Source organism: Protopterus annectens, chromosome 4.part0, assembly GCF_019279795.1.
Source record: "Protopterus annectens isolate FY-2018-M chromosome 4.part0, PAN1.0, whole genome shotgun sequence".
NCBI lineage: Eukaryota > Metazoa > Chordata > Ceratodontiformes > Protopteridae > Protopterus > Protopterus annectens.
This window is the reverse complement of record NC_056733.1, coordinates 1,773,897,810-1,773,914,026: the sequence shown is the minus strand read 5'-3', so window position 1 is coordinate 1,773,914,026 and position 16,217 is coordinate 1,773,897,810. Positions and strand designations below refer to the sequence as shown.

General features: G+C 43.1%; 1 protein-coding gene across 1 annotated transcript in view; it reads left to right on the top strand.

Moving 5' to 3' along the window:
- The window catches only part of LARP1 (La ribonucleoprotein 1, translational regulator), a 3,464,554-nt gene that overhangs the window by 721,577 nt on the left and 2,726,760 nt on the right, over positions 1-16,217 (top strand). The window lies entirely within an intron of this gene.

Here is a 16,217-nt window from a genome sequence, read left to right as displayed (position 1 = left end):
AGAAAATGTAACTATAGCATGCCGTCGGAGCAACCGACATCAGCAATGATTAAAAAATGCAAAGATAAGGACCGGCAGCCAAGGCCAAGACCAGGTACCGAGGCCTCAGCAAGGCCTGACGTTGGTTCTCCGGTTTTCAGCGAGGCGCCTTGGCAGCCTCTGACTACTGCTGATTCAGAATTTCTGACGGCATTCCTAACCAAAACCGTTGGGCCTCAGGATCCGGTTCCACCTCACTCCTCGGACGCCAGCCCCAACGGGGATCCGGAAACTTTAAATAGACCTTCGGTCTCAGAGGGTGTTTTCAAACAGACAACTGCCTCTGCCAGGCCTTATGCTAAGCTCAAAGCCCCCTTGAAAGTTAGAAAACTGCCCCCCCCCCCCCCCACAGGCCCCTACACCTAAAAAACAGATGCTTAAGATGGCCGAGGAATTAATTACCCTTATCAGGGGATCCCAACCCCCACCTGACAAAAGGCCTAGACTGGAGGAAGATTATCCTTCCTCTGACCAAGTATCCATTTCCTCAGGCAACTCTGACGACCAGGATTATTCCTTCCCTCCTTATGAAGACTCAGATGCTGAAGAGTCCATTCCCTCTGTCTCCCCTCTTTTGGGGAAACTTTACACACCATGAGGGAACACTTCCACTGGGAAGGCCAAGATTACTCTGACTCCAAGAAAAGCCTCCGTGAGTTGTTTCTTCTTCCACAGCATAGACCCCTGGCAATTCCTCCAGTTTTAGACATTTTGGATGATGTTTTCTCTGAATCCAGTTTAAACCCAGATTCCTTACCTCCAGCACCAGCTAAACCAGACAGATACTACCGAGTTCCTGATACTCATATGTTTCTATACAAAAGCCCTAATGCAGACCCCGAGACCATTTCCCAGGGTCCCAAAGGGGTTAAGGCCTCTACTGCTAAGAATCCACTCCCTTCTGAAAGAGATTCCAGAGCATTAGAAAGATGGGGAAAGAAAGTGTATACATCTGCCACTTTGGCCATGAGGGCATTAAACTGCCAATTCCACATGCTAAAATACCAACAGTATTTGATTACACAGTTAAAGCAGAAGCTGATCCCTCAGACAGATCAGCTAGATTTGAAAGAGGTGCAGGATTTGCTGCATGCAGCAGAACAGGTGGGAAAACATACCTTACAGTGTGGTTTTGATTCAATGGAAGCCTCATGTAGAGCAGCTGTCACAGGGTCTGTCATACGTAGGCATGCTTGGCTTAAAGAACAAGCCTTACGAGAACATGTCAAAGCAAAGTTATTGGATGCCCCATTGCAGAAAGATGTGTTATTTGGTGTCAAAGCAGAGGAAGTTTTGAAGAAAATGGAAGAAAAGGCAAAATCTATGCAAACAGTTAAAGATTTTTTACAGGTACAACCTCCTCTTTTCAGCAGAAACTGGCCATCAAAAAACTGGTCCTTTCCTGCATCAGATAGACCCCAAAGAGGTAGGTACAGGCGCCCAAGGGGCAGAGGCCAGCCACAAGGTTCTTTCAGGCCTAGACATGGCATACAGCAACTCAGAGGTGGAGACGAAAGATCTCAACCCTTCAGGAAACGAACACAGTGACTTCCCTCTTCACCTGCCAAGCAACATTGCCCTGGCAGCACCTTTGGGAGGGAAACTGGCTCTATTTCCACAAAATTGGCGCATCATAACAAAGGACAAATGGATTCTGGACATTATTACCCGAGGCTACAGATTTCATTTCCACACTTTACCTCGGATGAGAGGCATGCCAAATCTGCCTCCAAACCAATGGGCAGAGGCTCAAATGCAAATTTCAGCTCTTATGGATATGAAAGCAATTCAAAAGGACCTACAAAAGAGCAAGGCCAAGGTTTTTACTCAACTGTTTCTAGTCCCAAGAAAGGACAAAGCCTGGAGGCCCATCTTAGACCTCTCAATTCTGAACACATACCTGGAGGTACCCAAATTCAAAATGCTCACACTACAGCAGCTCCTTCCCATGCTGGGCAAGGAGTCTTGGCTGGTAACGTTGGACCTCAGAGGCATACCTGCATGTCCCTATCAGACAAGATTGCAGAAGATGCCTCAGATTTTTGGCAGGTACAACGCATGATCAATTCTCTCCACTGCCCTTTGGCTTATCTACTGCGCCCAGAGTATTTACGAAATGCCTGGCATCAGTAATTGCATATTGCAGACAACAAGGAATACTAATTTATCCATATCTGGACGACTGCCTGATCCAAGCAGACAGCAAGGACATTCTATTACAGCATCTGGCTTTTGTAACACAGCTGCTCAGTTGCCTAGGGTACACAGTAAACAAAAAGAAGTCAAAACTAATACCCTCGCAACAAATAATATTTCTGGGTGCCAGCTTAAATACAACGGCCCAGATGGCTTACCTCACGCCAGACAAACAAAAACAATTGACTCAATACTTCAAAAAGATAGCAACTTTTACCCATCTCACTGCAAGGAAAATCCTGCAGGCACTGTGGTTCATGGCATTGTGCATTCAACTAATCCCATACGCAAAGCTGCATATGAGAAAGTTACAGTGGTACCTGAAAAGTGTATGGTCTCAACACAGGCACAGCCTCGAAACAAATATATACCTATCATTCCCTGCCTTCAAAAAGAGTTCCTATGGTGGGCTCAAGCATGTCAAACAAGGGTCTTCCTTTCGTCTTACCTCCAGCAAACCAAACCATGACAACAGATTCTTCAGACTCTGCCTGGGGAGCACACATGGCAGGACAGTGCATACAGGGCAAATGGTCTGCAAAACAAGTGCATCTTCACATCAACCAAAAGGAGATGCTAGCTGTACAAAATGCACTGACAGCCTTCAAGGACCTCTTGCATCCAGGACAACTTCTAATAAGGACAGACAACACCACAGTTATGTGGTACATAAACAAACAGGGAGGAACACACTCCTACCCTTTATGCAGACAGGCTATGACCTTATGGAACACAGCTTTAACCTACCAAGTACAACTACAAGCACAATTCCTGCCAGGAAAGGAAAACATATCTGCAGACGAATTAAGCAGAAACATGGCAGACCCTCACGAGTGGAGACTACACCCACAAGTATTTTCAATGATAACTCAAAGATGGGGATGTCCAGACATAGATCTATTTGCCTCCCCCAACAATTGCCAATTACAAAAATTCTGCACAAGGACTTATCACTCCCTAGCCTGGAAAGTGGACGCTCTATCATTCAGTTGGACAACACTGACAGTCTATGCCTTCCCTCCACTACCTCTGTTGACCAAGGTATTATTGAAGATCAGATCAGAGAGACCACAAATGATCCTCATTGCTCCGGACTGGCCATGCCAGCACTGGTACCCATTACTAAGGAACTTGACTCACAGCCCTCCATGGATCTTGCCTCAATTCCCACTACTGTCTACTCAGAAAAACTATCAAACCCGTCACAGCCAGCTCAGAACTTTGAATTTAGCTGCATGGAGAATTCCTTAAATTATCAATCTACACTTCTCTCAAAGGACGTCCTGAATGTAATTATGGAGGCCAGGAGGCCCAGCACCAGGAAGACTTACTCAGACAAATGGAAAAGATATTGTGCATGGCACCAGGCTAAAGGTTAAAATCCTTGGATTCCAAACATTCCTCACATACTGCAATACCTAACTGAGATGCTACACAAAGGCCTTTCCTTCTCCATTAAGATCCATGCTTCAGCCATTTCAGCTCAATATAATACGGATCCCCCTATTTTCTCACACCCTTTACTTAGGCAGTTTCTCAGAGGGGCTAAGAATATAAGACCCCCCAGAAAACCACCAACACCAACTTGGGACCTGAATTTCGTTTTAGAAAAGTTAACACTACCTCCTTTCGAACCAGCATTCTCAGCAGAACTACAATACTTGTCTTGGAAAACAGCCTTGTTACTGGCTATTACCTCAGCACGCAGGGTCTCAGAACTACAAGCACTTATGGCAGTGGAACTTTTCATCGTTTTCCATCAGGACAGAGTCTCTTTACGAACTAACCCTGCCTTCATGCCCAAGGCAGTATCCAGTGTGGCTTTGAATCAGACCATTCATTTACCCACCTTTTATCCTAACCCACAGAATAAAGGAGAAAGGCTCCTTCACTCTTTGGACATTCACAGATAGCTACGTTACTATTTAGATAAGACAAAGATCTTCAGAAAAACTGACCAACTCTTTGTATCATATGCTGCAGGTTCACAAGGAAAGGCTATTTCAAAACAGACCATCTCCAAATGGATAGCACATTGTATCCGCTTTTGCTACTCGCACCATGGGAAGGCAGTGGCTGTCAATATTAGATCCCATTCTACCAGGGCTACTGCAACCTCAGCAGCCTTTCTCAGAGGGGTTCCAACCAAAGACATTCTGGAGGCAGCTACTTGGAGTTCAGTGCACACCTTTACCAAGCACTACAACCTTCCATTATACTCAAAAACCAGGGCTGGTTTTGCCACTGCAGTTCCTGCAGAGCATCCTAGCATCACCTAACCCAGTTTAGTACCAGCCACCCTTCCATAGCTTTTGGATTCTACCCAAGTGTGATTGACTGCAGCAGTATAGCACAATGAACATAGTACAGTTTTGTACCTACCATAAATGTAGATGTTCGAGTGGTTATACTGCTGCAGTCCAGGTTACCCTCCCTCCATCCCCTCTACATACCAAGGTGTTAGATACAACTCCATGTACTTCAATCTATTGGATGCATGTCTATATGGTGTATTTGCTAACAGCAGTACTATTGCTTATCTACTAAGGTATTGTTGCATAGCTATTGTATTGCCTTCCTAGTTGGGGGCACCTGACATATAGGGCAAGAAAAACTGAAGAAAATGGTGTCTGCTGTCTCTTTTATACCCCTGTCGCACTGACGTCAGGGAAGAGGCGACGACAACCGACGCCGGACCAAGACTTTGGGATTCGCCCGACTGCGGGACCATTTGACGACAGGATAACCCAAGTGTGATGACTGCAGCAGTATAACCACTCAAACATCTACATTTATGGTAGGTACAAAACTGTACTTTTCTCTCCCTTCTTTTGTTATCAAGGCCTATTTGACCTTTTTAGTGCACACCATGTTGGGCCTGAATGAATCGTCATCATACTTTTCTTTAGGAATTTGTCTCCCTTGCATCATTTCACCTATCACATCTGAAAGTTTACATTTTGCTTGGCAGAAAATAAATACAAAAGCTCTCTTACACCCACTGAAGTTTTAAAGCAGTTTGCCTTCAGAATTCCTAACTCTCTGACTTTCTGTTGTCATAAAGTTACATGCTAATAAACATGTTAAGCCTTTTGTAGTGCGAAGATGAGTAAACCTGGTAACCAAGACCAACTTCACTAATTAGCTGAGTTTTCCAAGGCAAACCATATGACATTCTGGTGAACTTGAGGGGAGGAAGATGGGCCTCAAAAACTCACAAAATGCCAACGTATTAAAATTACTATGCTGTATCATTTTTTTTTGTTTATCCTTTTGCAAGAACAACTGTTCACAGATGTAACATACACATGAGGAACTAATGCGTACAAATCACTGCAAAACCATGTGTCATTTTTTCGTGAGTATTAAACTTGACTAATTCTTACTGTCCCCATTTTAAATGAGTGGGACTGTGAACTTGACAAGTTAGACTAATCGGCTGTGTTCTGAAAATACATTTATCAAGCCAGTTTTCAAGAAAACAAGGTGACATTAAAATGTCCTTTCCCCATGAGGACATTCAGGGTTAGTAGAACTAGGAATAACTAGCTGTTGTGATGCCGGCATGTTTGGATTGTGTAAAACCTCATATATAACGTACATATTTTTTCAGATTATGCCACTAGCAAGCCTTTACATGTAATCAACTAAGACCAGCTTTGTGTATTGTTCAATAGTTTTAAATTGTAAATGTAAATCTTTCCAAGCTGAATCATAGATGCTGTCAGTACAGTATGTGATAGATTAATTAAGGTGAAGCCAGTAAATATCTGTGCCCATAAACAAAGTACATTCTTTCTTCTAGTTTCTGTTATTTTTAGTGCATTTATGAGTTGCACAGTGACCGTAAAAAGTTAGTATTAACGCTTAAAATTGATGCATTTCTTGTGTGGGTATAAAAAATAGTTTGAGCCACATATAATAGTTTTAGTTGTAGAATAATTTTTTATTAAATATAATTTATATAGTGCATAATTTGTTGAAAGTTAAGTGCATCATAATTTAACTTAATAGAATAACACCAGCGTATCTTCCTTTAGGAATTAAGAGAAAAATAATTTTAAGAGTTACTAAGGTTTAAATTCAGTGTACAAAAGTATGTAGTAAGTTACCCTTAAGATTAGTGGATTATCATTAAAGTTAATATTGGTAGAGGATGATAATGTTCACATTTTCATTCAAAAGTATTATCAGGTATATACTTTGGTAAACTAATCGTAATTGCCTTGACAATTGACTCTGTGACTGATGTAAATAGTAAGGGAGATAATGGGTATCCTTGTATCATACCTTTTATAGTTTTGCTGGAGAAAAGAGCCTATTTGACATTGCTGTGTTAAACTATAGTTGATTTTATTCTGGTCCTGTATAGATGCTTGAACTGCTGGCCTGGTCACCATGGCAGTCTCTTCATGGCAAAGATGCTCCTTGCAAGCTTGAGTTTCTCGCCTCTCCCATAAGTGCATGCTGTTAGGAGAAGGACTCCAGACTTCATTGCCCCCATTGCACTTTTGGCGTGTCTCAGTGAAGTCAAGCTGTTAAGGGGAGGCTTTAATATTTTATGTATAGGATTCTTTGGCTCTCTACCTGTTTTTAGCAAACTCTTGCACTTTTTCTGTCTTGAACTTGCTTCCATGAACTTACTTCCCTGATGTTCATCGTGTTACACTGCTGCAGTCATTACACTTGGGTTATCCTTCCATCAGGCGGTACCCCAGTTGGCCTGAGTTCCAAAGTCTTGGTCCGGCGTTGGTTGCTGTCGCCTCCTCCCTGATGTCAGTGCGACAGAGATATACAAGATGCGGCCGACGCCATTTTCTCCAGTCTTTCTTGCTGCACGGTGCTCGAAGCAAAAGCAGTTGGCAAGTGCCGGTCGGCCGACTCCTGAGATTTTCATTCCGAATCCAGAACCGAAGTCTTCTACAAAGCTAAGTACCGTTGGGGAAACTTTTTCTTGCCTCAGACCGATGTCAGTAAAAGTTAATAACTGTATTTCTTGTGGGAAGCAAATACCTCATAAGGATTTCCATTCTTATTGTATCCCATGCCTAGGCCCAGACCACAATGTCACTGGTTGTTGGTTTTGTGCTAGGTTTAATAAGCACACTATTAAACGTCTGTTTGATTTTGCCCAACATTATTTTGGCAGAAAATTCAATTGTACCATGCCGTTGGAACTTCCGACGACTGGAATACATAAAAAGCGCAAAGACAAGGATAGGCATCAGAGGCCCAAAACTGACTAAGCCTTTTCTAGGCCAGTCGCCAGTTCTCCAGTTTTCAGCGAGGCGCCTTCGCAGCCCATAACGATCGTTTCTGTAGAACCACAGGCTGCCTCTGACTCCCACTTGGAGATGGCTGGGCCTTCGGACGCACAAGTTATTCAGACTACCGAAACTACCCCTTCAGAGGGATCCGGAGTAGTTGAACAACCCGCAGCCTTAGAAGGTGTTTTCAGACCTACCCAGTTAAGCATTAAATCTTCTGCTAAGTCTAAACCTGCTTTAAAAACGAAACAAATACCGCATTCTCCAGGACAGGCGTCCATGCCCAAGAAACAAATGCTCAAAATGGCCGAAGACCTAATCGCTCTGATCAGGGGTTCCCATCCCCCTCCTGATAAAAGGCCTAGACTGGATGCAGACTGACTCATCCGACCAGGTATCCATCTCTTCAGATTAATCCTCAGACCTAGGATACTCCTTACCCCCTTATGAGGATTCTGATGCTGAGGAATCAATTCCATCAGCCTCTCCACCTGAGGACTACTCCTTTGGTAAAACCTTACATACCATGAGGGAGCATTTCCATTGGGAAGGCCAGGATTACTCTGAGTCCAAGAAAAGGCTCAGAGACTTCCTTTTATTACCTCAACACAGACCCCTTGCTATTCCGCCAATGTTAGATATAGTGGATGATGTGTATATTGAATCCAGCTTAAATTCTGATTCTTTACCTCCAGCCCCAGTTAAGCCTGACAAATACTACAGAGTCCCTGACTTGCACAAATTTCTTTATAAAAGCCCTGTTGCAGACCCTGAAACTATTTCTCAGGGACCCAAAGGGGTTAAGGCCTCATCAGCAAAGAATCCAGTCCCCTCTGACAGATTCCAGAGCATTGGACAGATGGGGGAAGAAAGTATATACATCTGCAGCTTTAACAATGAAGGCCTTAAATTGCCAGTTTCACATGTTAAAATATCAGCATTTCTTGATGTCTTAGTTGAAACAAAAAAATGCTTCCAGATTCAGATCCTCCTAATTTAAAGAAAATGCAGGATTTATTGCATGCAGCTGAACAAGTGGGAAAACACACTTTGCAATGTGGTTTTGATTCTTGAGGCCTCCTGTAGAGCAGCTGTTACAGGTTCTGTCATTAGAAGACATGCTTGGTTAAAAGAACATACGTTACTAGATCATATTAAAGCAAAACTATTGGATGCACCTTTACAGCAGGATGTGGTGTTTGGAGTTAAGGCAGAAGAGGTATTAAACAAAATGGAGGATAATGCAAAATCTATGCAAACGGTGAAGGATTTCTTACAGGTTCAGCCTCCTCGATTTAGCAGAAATTGGCCTACAAAGAATTGGTCCTTTCCAGCTTCAGACAGACCCCAAAGAGGCAGATACAGACGTCTAAGAGGCAGAGGTCAACCACAAGGTCCCTACAGGCCTCGACAGTGGGGTGCATCAGGCCAGAAAGAAGGGGAAGACAGGCCACAACCTTATAAAAAAACAGACCCAATGACTTCCCACTACAGCTGCCAAACAGCTCTCTCTTGGCAGCCCCCTTGGGAGGAAAATTGGCACTTTTCTATCACAATTGGCATATGATCACCAAAGACAAATGGGTTCTCAACATTGTATCTCAAGGTTACAGGTTCCACTTTCACACTCTGCCAAGGTTAAAAGGAATGCCAAACCTGCCACCAAATCAATGGGTAGAGGCTCAAAAACAAATGACAGCACTCATGGACATGAGAGCTATTCAGAAGGTACCACCACAGGAGCAAGGACAAGGATTTTACTCAAGACTCTTTCTGGTTCCCAGAAAAGACAAAGCCTGGAGGCCCATTCTGGATCTTTCTTCTCTAAACACTTAACTGGATGTTCCGAAATTCAAAATGTTGACACTACAGCAGCTTCTTCCCATGCTGGGCAAGAAAGCTTGGCTCGTAACACTGGACCTCAAGGAGGCATACCTGCATGTCCCTATCAGACAAAACTGCAGGATATACCTCAGATTCATAGCTGGTTCAATGCACTATCAATTCTCTGCACTGCCCTTTGGCTTATCTACTGCACCCAAGGTCTTCACAAAGTGCCTGGCACCAGTAATTGCATTTTGCAGACAAAAAGGAATTCAAATTTATCTGTACTTGGACGACTGCCTGATTCAAGCAGAGAGCAAGGACATTCTTCTACAGCATCTGGTGTTTGTAAAACAGTTAAGTTGCCTAGGGTACACAGTAAATGAAAAGTCGTCAAAACTAGTGCCCTCACAAGAGATAATATTCCTGGGTGGCAGCTTTAATACAATGGCCCAGATGGCTTATCTCACGCCAGACCAGCAAGGACATCTGACTCAATATTTTCAATTGATGGCAACAAGAACCCAACTCCCTGCAAGAAAAAATATGCAGGCCTTGGGTTACATGGCATCTTGCATACTACTAATTCCATATGCCAGGCTGCATATGAGGAAACTACAATGATACCTAAAGTCCGTCTGGTCTCAACACTGTCAAAGTTTGGAAACAGTTATACCACTAATTCCTTGCCTGCAACAGGAGTTTCGATGGTGGGCTCAAGCTTGTCACCTCAACAAGGTACAGCCTTTTACTCAACCCACAGCCAGGCATACACTGACAACAGATGCATCTGATTATTCCTGGGGAGCACACATGGCAGGAAAATGTATTCAGGGTAGGTGGCCCGCAGAACAAAGGCATCTTCACATCAATCAAAAAGAGATGCTAGCTGTACAAAATGCCCTAATAGCCTTCAAGGACCTGCTATATCCAAGACCACTACTATTAAAGACAGACAACACCACAGTTATGTGGTACATAAACAAGCAAGGGGGCAGTCACTCTTATCCCCTCTGCAGACAAGCCATGACCTTGTGGAACACAGCTCTAAACTATCAGGTTTATCTGCAAGCACAATTCCTGCCAGGAGAGAAAAACACACTGGCAGACTTCAGCAGAAACATCATGGATCCCCACGAATGGGAGTTGTATCCACAAATATTCAGAATGATAACACAGAAATGGTGGAGCCTGGACAGTGATCTGTTTGCATCCGCAATGAACTGCCAGCTACAGAAATTCTACCATCCACAAGCATGGAAAGTGGATGCCCTCTCATTCAACTGGAAAACCTGTAAGTATGTGCTTTCCCACCACTGCCTCTCCTTCCAAAGGTACTCATCAAAGCCAGGCAGGAAGAGCCAAAGATGATCCTGATTGCACCAGACTGGCCATGCCAGCGCTGGTACCCAATCTTAAAGAACTTAGCACAAGGACCACCCTGGATTTTGCCTCAAATACCACATTTGCTGACCCAGCACAACAATCAGATACTTCACAGCCAGCTAAAGACTTTAAACCTGGCTGCATGGAAGATTACCTAGTCAAGCAAACAACACCTCTCTCCAAAGCTGTTATGGATGTCATTCTGGAGGCCAGAAGGCCTAGTACCAGGAAAGCTTATTTGGATAAATGGAAGGGATTCTGTGCCTGGAACCAGGCTCACAGCCTTGACCCTCTTGTCCCAAATATTCCTCAGATACTACAATATTTAACTGAGATGCTGGACAAAGGCCTCTCCTTTTCATCCATCAAGTTCCACATCTCTGCTCATTACAACACAGATCCACCAATTTTCTCTAATCCTTTGCTAAAACAGTACCTCAGAGGGGCTAAAAACATAAGACCGCCCCGTAGACCACCTACTCCAACTTGGGACCTCAACTTTGTGTTGGAAAAATTAACTTTACCTCCTTTTGAGCCAGCAAACATAGCAGATTTAAAATATATCTCTTGGAAAACTGCTCTACTCCTGGCAATAACGTCAGCACGAGTTTCAGAGTTACAGGCACTAATGGCAGTGGAACCATTTATCATTTTCCACCAAGACAGTGTCTTTAAGAACTAACCCTACTTTCATGCCAAAGCTGGTATCAAGTGTGGCTCTCAACCAAACTATCCACTTGCCAACTTTTTATCCCAATCCACAGAATAAAGGGGAGACTACTGCATTCTTTGGACATAGGCAGTTACGCTTCTACTTGGACAAAACCAAAGCTTTCAGAAAATCTGAGCAATTATTGGTAGCATATGCTGCAGGAGCACAGGGAAAAGCCATTTCAAAACAGACCATTTCAAAATGGATAGGACACTGTATACGGTTCTGCTATACACACACCATGGAAAATCTGTACCTAACAGCATTAGGTCTCACTCCACCAGGGCAACAGCCACTTCAACTGCCTACCTCAGAGGAGTTACCTACCAAGGACATCTTGGAAGCAGTAACTTGGAGTTCTGTACATACCTTCACCAAGCACTACCATCTGCCTCTATACTCTAAATCCAGAGCTGGCTTTGCCACTGCAGTGCTGCAGGGCCTTATAGCCACCCCTATTGCCTTATAGTACCAGCCACCCTACCTCAGCTTTGGGATTCTACCCAAGTGTAATGACTGCAGCAGTGTAACACGATGAACATAGCACAGTTTTGTACCTACCATAAATGTAGATGTTCGTGTGTATACACTGCTGCAGTACAGGTTACCCTCCCTCCATCCTCTCTCACTTGCTGGTACGTACCTATGTCTTCTACCCTCTGCTACCTATGGGGGGAGTATTTGCTGGTATCTGAAAGTTGTTGATTGCTTTACTTATGTATGTTTTGTTAGCAATTGGAATAGCCTACCTTTTTGGGGGCACCTGACATCTGGGGCAAGAAAAACTGAAGAAAATGGCGTTAGCTGCATCTTATATACCCCTGTCGCACTGACGTCAGGGAGGAGGCGACAGCAACCGACATCGGACCAAGACTTTGGAACTCAGGCCGACTGGGGAACCGCCTGACGGCAGGATAACCCAAGTGTAATGACTGCAGCAGTGTATACACTCGAACATCTACATTTATGGTAGGTACAAAACTGTTCTTTATTGCTTTGCTCTCTCTTGATGTGAAGTTGTCCTATCTCACCTTCATTCTGTATTGATGGGTTCAGAACCGATCCTCGGTTCAGACTTGACTGTTTACTATAGCTCGGTCGTCAACCAGCTTGTGGCTCACTCCCTATCCCGTGATGCACTGTTGCCTTCCTCAGATCTTGTTTGCCTAATATACTAATGTTCACATGCAACTCCCTATCATTTATAGAGCCAAAAGAGTATCAAAGCACAAAGGATGCCAGTCAGTAACCTCTGTATCCTCTAGAAGCCAGGGTTTGGGGGGGTGTAAGAATGAAGGCGAGATGGACAACTCACATGGAACATCATGTTAGGTACATAACTTCTTTATGTGAAATTGTCCTATTTTGCCTTTATTCTGTACTGATGGGACAGCATCCCTAGCACCATCTTTCCTGGGTGGCTCACGGGAGTATATTCTTCATCACCTGATGGTTTCCTTTTTGAGACATTCTGGAGCTCTGGAATCAGAGGTGTTTGGTTGTGTGCTACCCCTTTCCAAGAGGCATCTGTGTTTCTATAGGCTTTCTGGTCTGTCCCCATCTACTTCCAGGATGACCCCTCCCCCAGGTCTGGCTGACGACGTCAGACCTTGCCTCTCGGATGGCAGGTGTAGAACGAGCCAGACATGGTAATTCTTAAGAGGCTGAATAAGATTCTTGCTCCTCCTAAAGACTGTGCGCATTACCATTAGGGAGTTCCTGTTGATGCCATGGTTATTGCTGTGGCTGCAAGAAAGGAAGCGTTCCTCAGTCCATTCTCCTAACAGGGAGTTTAGGGCACTGGACAGATTTAGGAAGCGTCTATGCTTCAGTAACCTTTGCACTTGGGTTGCTGAGTCATTTGGCACATTTCACAACACTATAAATTAATTTGATCAAGGAGCTTACCACATCTGAGTCCCTGTTCTTTGAGGATGGGAATAGAATTTCCTCACAGCTGGCCACTTGTGGAACTCCCATGTTGTAGAAGGTACCTCACGGACAAGCTGGTTCAGGCATAGCCCTTAAAAGACATACCTGTATGGGCTTTTGTGACTGGGGAACCATTTAAGTCTTAATTTGTCAATGCACCCTTTGACAGATGGTCTCTTTTTGGCCTCAAGATTAAGGAGACACACTCCAGGTGTGATCAGGAAGGAAAAACACTGTTTGCTGTGGTTGTACATTTTTCTACCGCTCAAAGGCCCTTCTCTAGGAACCAACGAGGTAGTAGAAAGATGTGGGTAAAGTCGAAAGTGACACACCCTTGTTAAAATGCTAGGTTTTTCTGATATAAAAAAATTGAGGCCACAATAAAGCATTTCAAAACTTTTCCCACCTTTAATGTGACCTATAATCTGTACAATTAAATTGAAAAACAAATCTCTTGGGGGATATATATATATATATATATATATATATATATATATATATATATATATACACAATAAGGTGGTTGCATAAGTGTGCTCATCCTTAAACTAATACTTTGTTGAAGTACCTTTTGATTTAATTACAGCCTTAATTACATCATCAGTGTTTGAGAAATGTGTATGCAGGGCACAATGCAGTCAATCCAGGGACTTTATATCTTAAACATTTAATCTCTTACTTTTGAGGCATTTGTTTCTGTATCTATCTCACGTATTCCTCCATCAAAGTGATTTCTGATTAAGATAAGTCTGTATATCCTGTTGATTTATCTGCTCTTCTTCCAATTGAGTGTCTCGGAATAAGATTTGAAATAGTTTGCATTTATAGCTGTATACATTTTTATTACTGTTTAATACCTTTGACATATTGTTAGCCTATGCAACCTTTGTGGGCTTTATTTTTCTTGTATTCCTGCAGTCTTATGATCAAAAAATTGCTCCTAGGTACGGCAGTTTTCACTATATTTGAAGTTTTTGTTTTTTAAACCCCATTTGGACTTCTCTGTAAACTTTTTTTTTTTTCAACTTCCAGTAACATTTCTGCTTTTAATTTTATCCCTTCACCATCTGAAATCCTTTTGTACAAATAAAATTTCATAAAGTACCAAATCACATTTTTACTGTTCTGTATTCTTCATTAAAAAGGAGAAATGTTTCAGTCAAATATTTTATTGTTTTCCAACTGTTTACAGTAAGCAGGTGTGTGCCAAAAAATGATTCCAGTTTAAAAGAAAGAGTTCAGATCTGATAACTGGCGAGCCATAGTCTCAAAAGACAATTTTAGACCATTGCTTATATTTTTCTTGAGCCCTTTTCTGTGTAACTATTCATCTTTCATGTGCATCAGTAACTCTATTCATTAGACTCCCATGTAATTCAAATTAATTGTCCCTTTTTTGTGTTTCAGCAGCCCCAAACATGCAGTAAAAGAAGCAGGAGTCCTAATAGACAAAGTCCTAGCTAGAATTAAAATGTTTAAAGTTTCATAGTAAGTTTGTACTAATTCCCTTGCTTTTTGTATCAGACACATTATACATATTAGTGTGTGTGTGTGTCTACTTTTGCTCAGGGTGAATTCAAATTCAGTGAAACAGTTACTGAAAACTCATTTCACCGAATCTCATTTCACTGAAGTGAAGTACTGGCACTGTGTAGAATACTGTAAAGCAAGTAAAAGGTACATGTCCTTTTCTCCACTGTAGTGCGATCCTGGCGTTAGTTTATATAGTTTGGTTTTATATTATATTTCACAGAAAGCTTCAAAACGGTACATTTTAAACCATAGACATGCATGCTTACAACACCAATGACTAACTCTCTTTCCAGAAGACAATATATAGCCAAACTAAGTGGGGGGCTATGCCCACTACACCCCCCAATGTGGGGGGGGGTCTGTGCCTCCCAACTATATATACGATCTCCAGGATCGCACTACAGTGGGGAAAAGGGCATACACCTTTTATTTGCCTTACAGTACTCTCTGATTTGATAACCCTCTGATCCCATACACCTCCAAGGTTTCACTGCAGCCCGTTTAACTCAGACTCCTCACTCCAGTTTTACAGGAGAAACCATGCTACTACTTCAGGACAGCTTCCTCCTCTTCATCCATTAAGTCCTCCAGAAGATTCAGCATAGCTGATATGGATAAGATGAGGAAAATCCTCCATGCCCATATCCAACTGGGTGCCATTCTGGCTCTGACCACTGTCAGAATTTTCTTCCCTTCATGTTTGGTAGCTCCTTCCCCAGTCTGACCGTCTGAATCAGAGCATCCGGATCCAATTTTAACCTGATGTAGATCTGTTTCCCAGCGAAGAGTTCACACCACCTCTACTTTAGTGAGTTGTCTGTTGGACCTATCCGAATCTCAGATCCGTTCCTCCCCTTAGGGTTCTCGGTGCTTGATAGTTCTTGAGGATGTCTTGTTCAGGAAGATCCTCTAACTCCTTCGACAGATAGGGGGTTGGTATTCCTAAAGCACATTCTTGAAGAATTTGTCTGTCTTGAGGAGCTTGGTTCTGGCCCATGTATGTCTTGGGTAGTATCCCCACACTGCCATCACTAAGGAGATGAGAATGATGGACCTAATCTAGTCTCTGGTAGGGAAGGAACTGGACCACCGCTAAGTCAGTCCCTCATTCACACGGCAAATTTTTGGTTGCTCCCAAAGACCAGACCTACTGGGGCAAGAGACCTGCAGTAGGTTCTGTGGGTAGGCAGCCACCAAAAAGGAATTTGCAGAGCAAACTTCTGTTCATCCACTGAACAGGGAGTCTTGGATATTGTACGGATTTGGGAAGCATGTCTATGCCTCCTCTACTTTTTTGGTGAGACCACAAAATTACTTGACACAAGCCC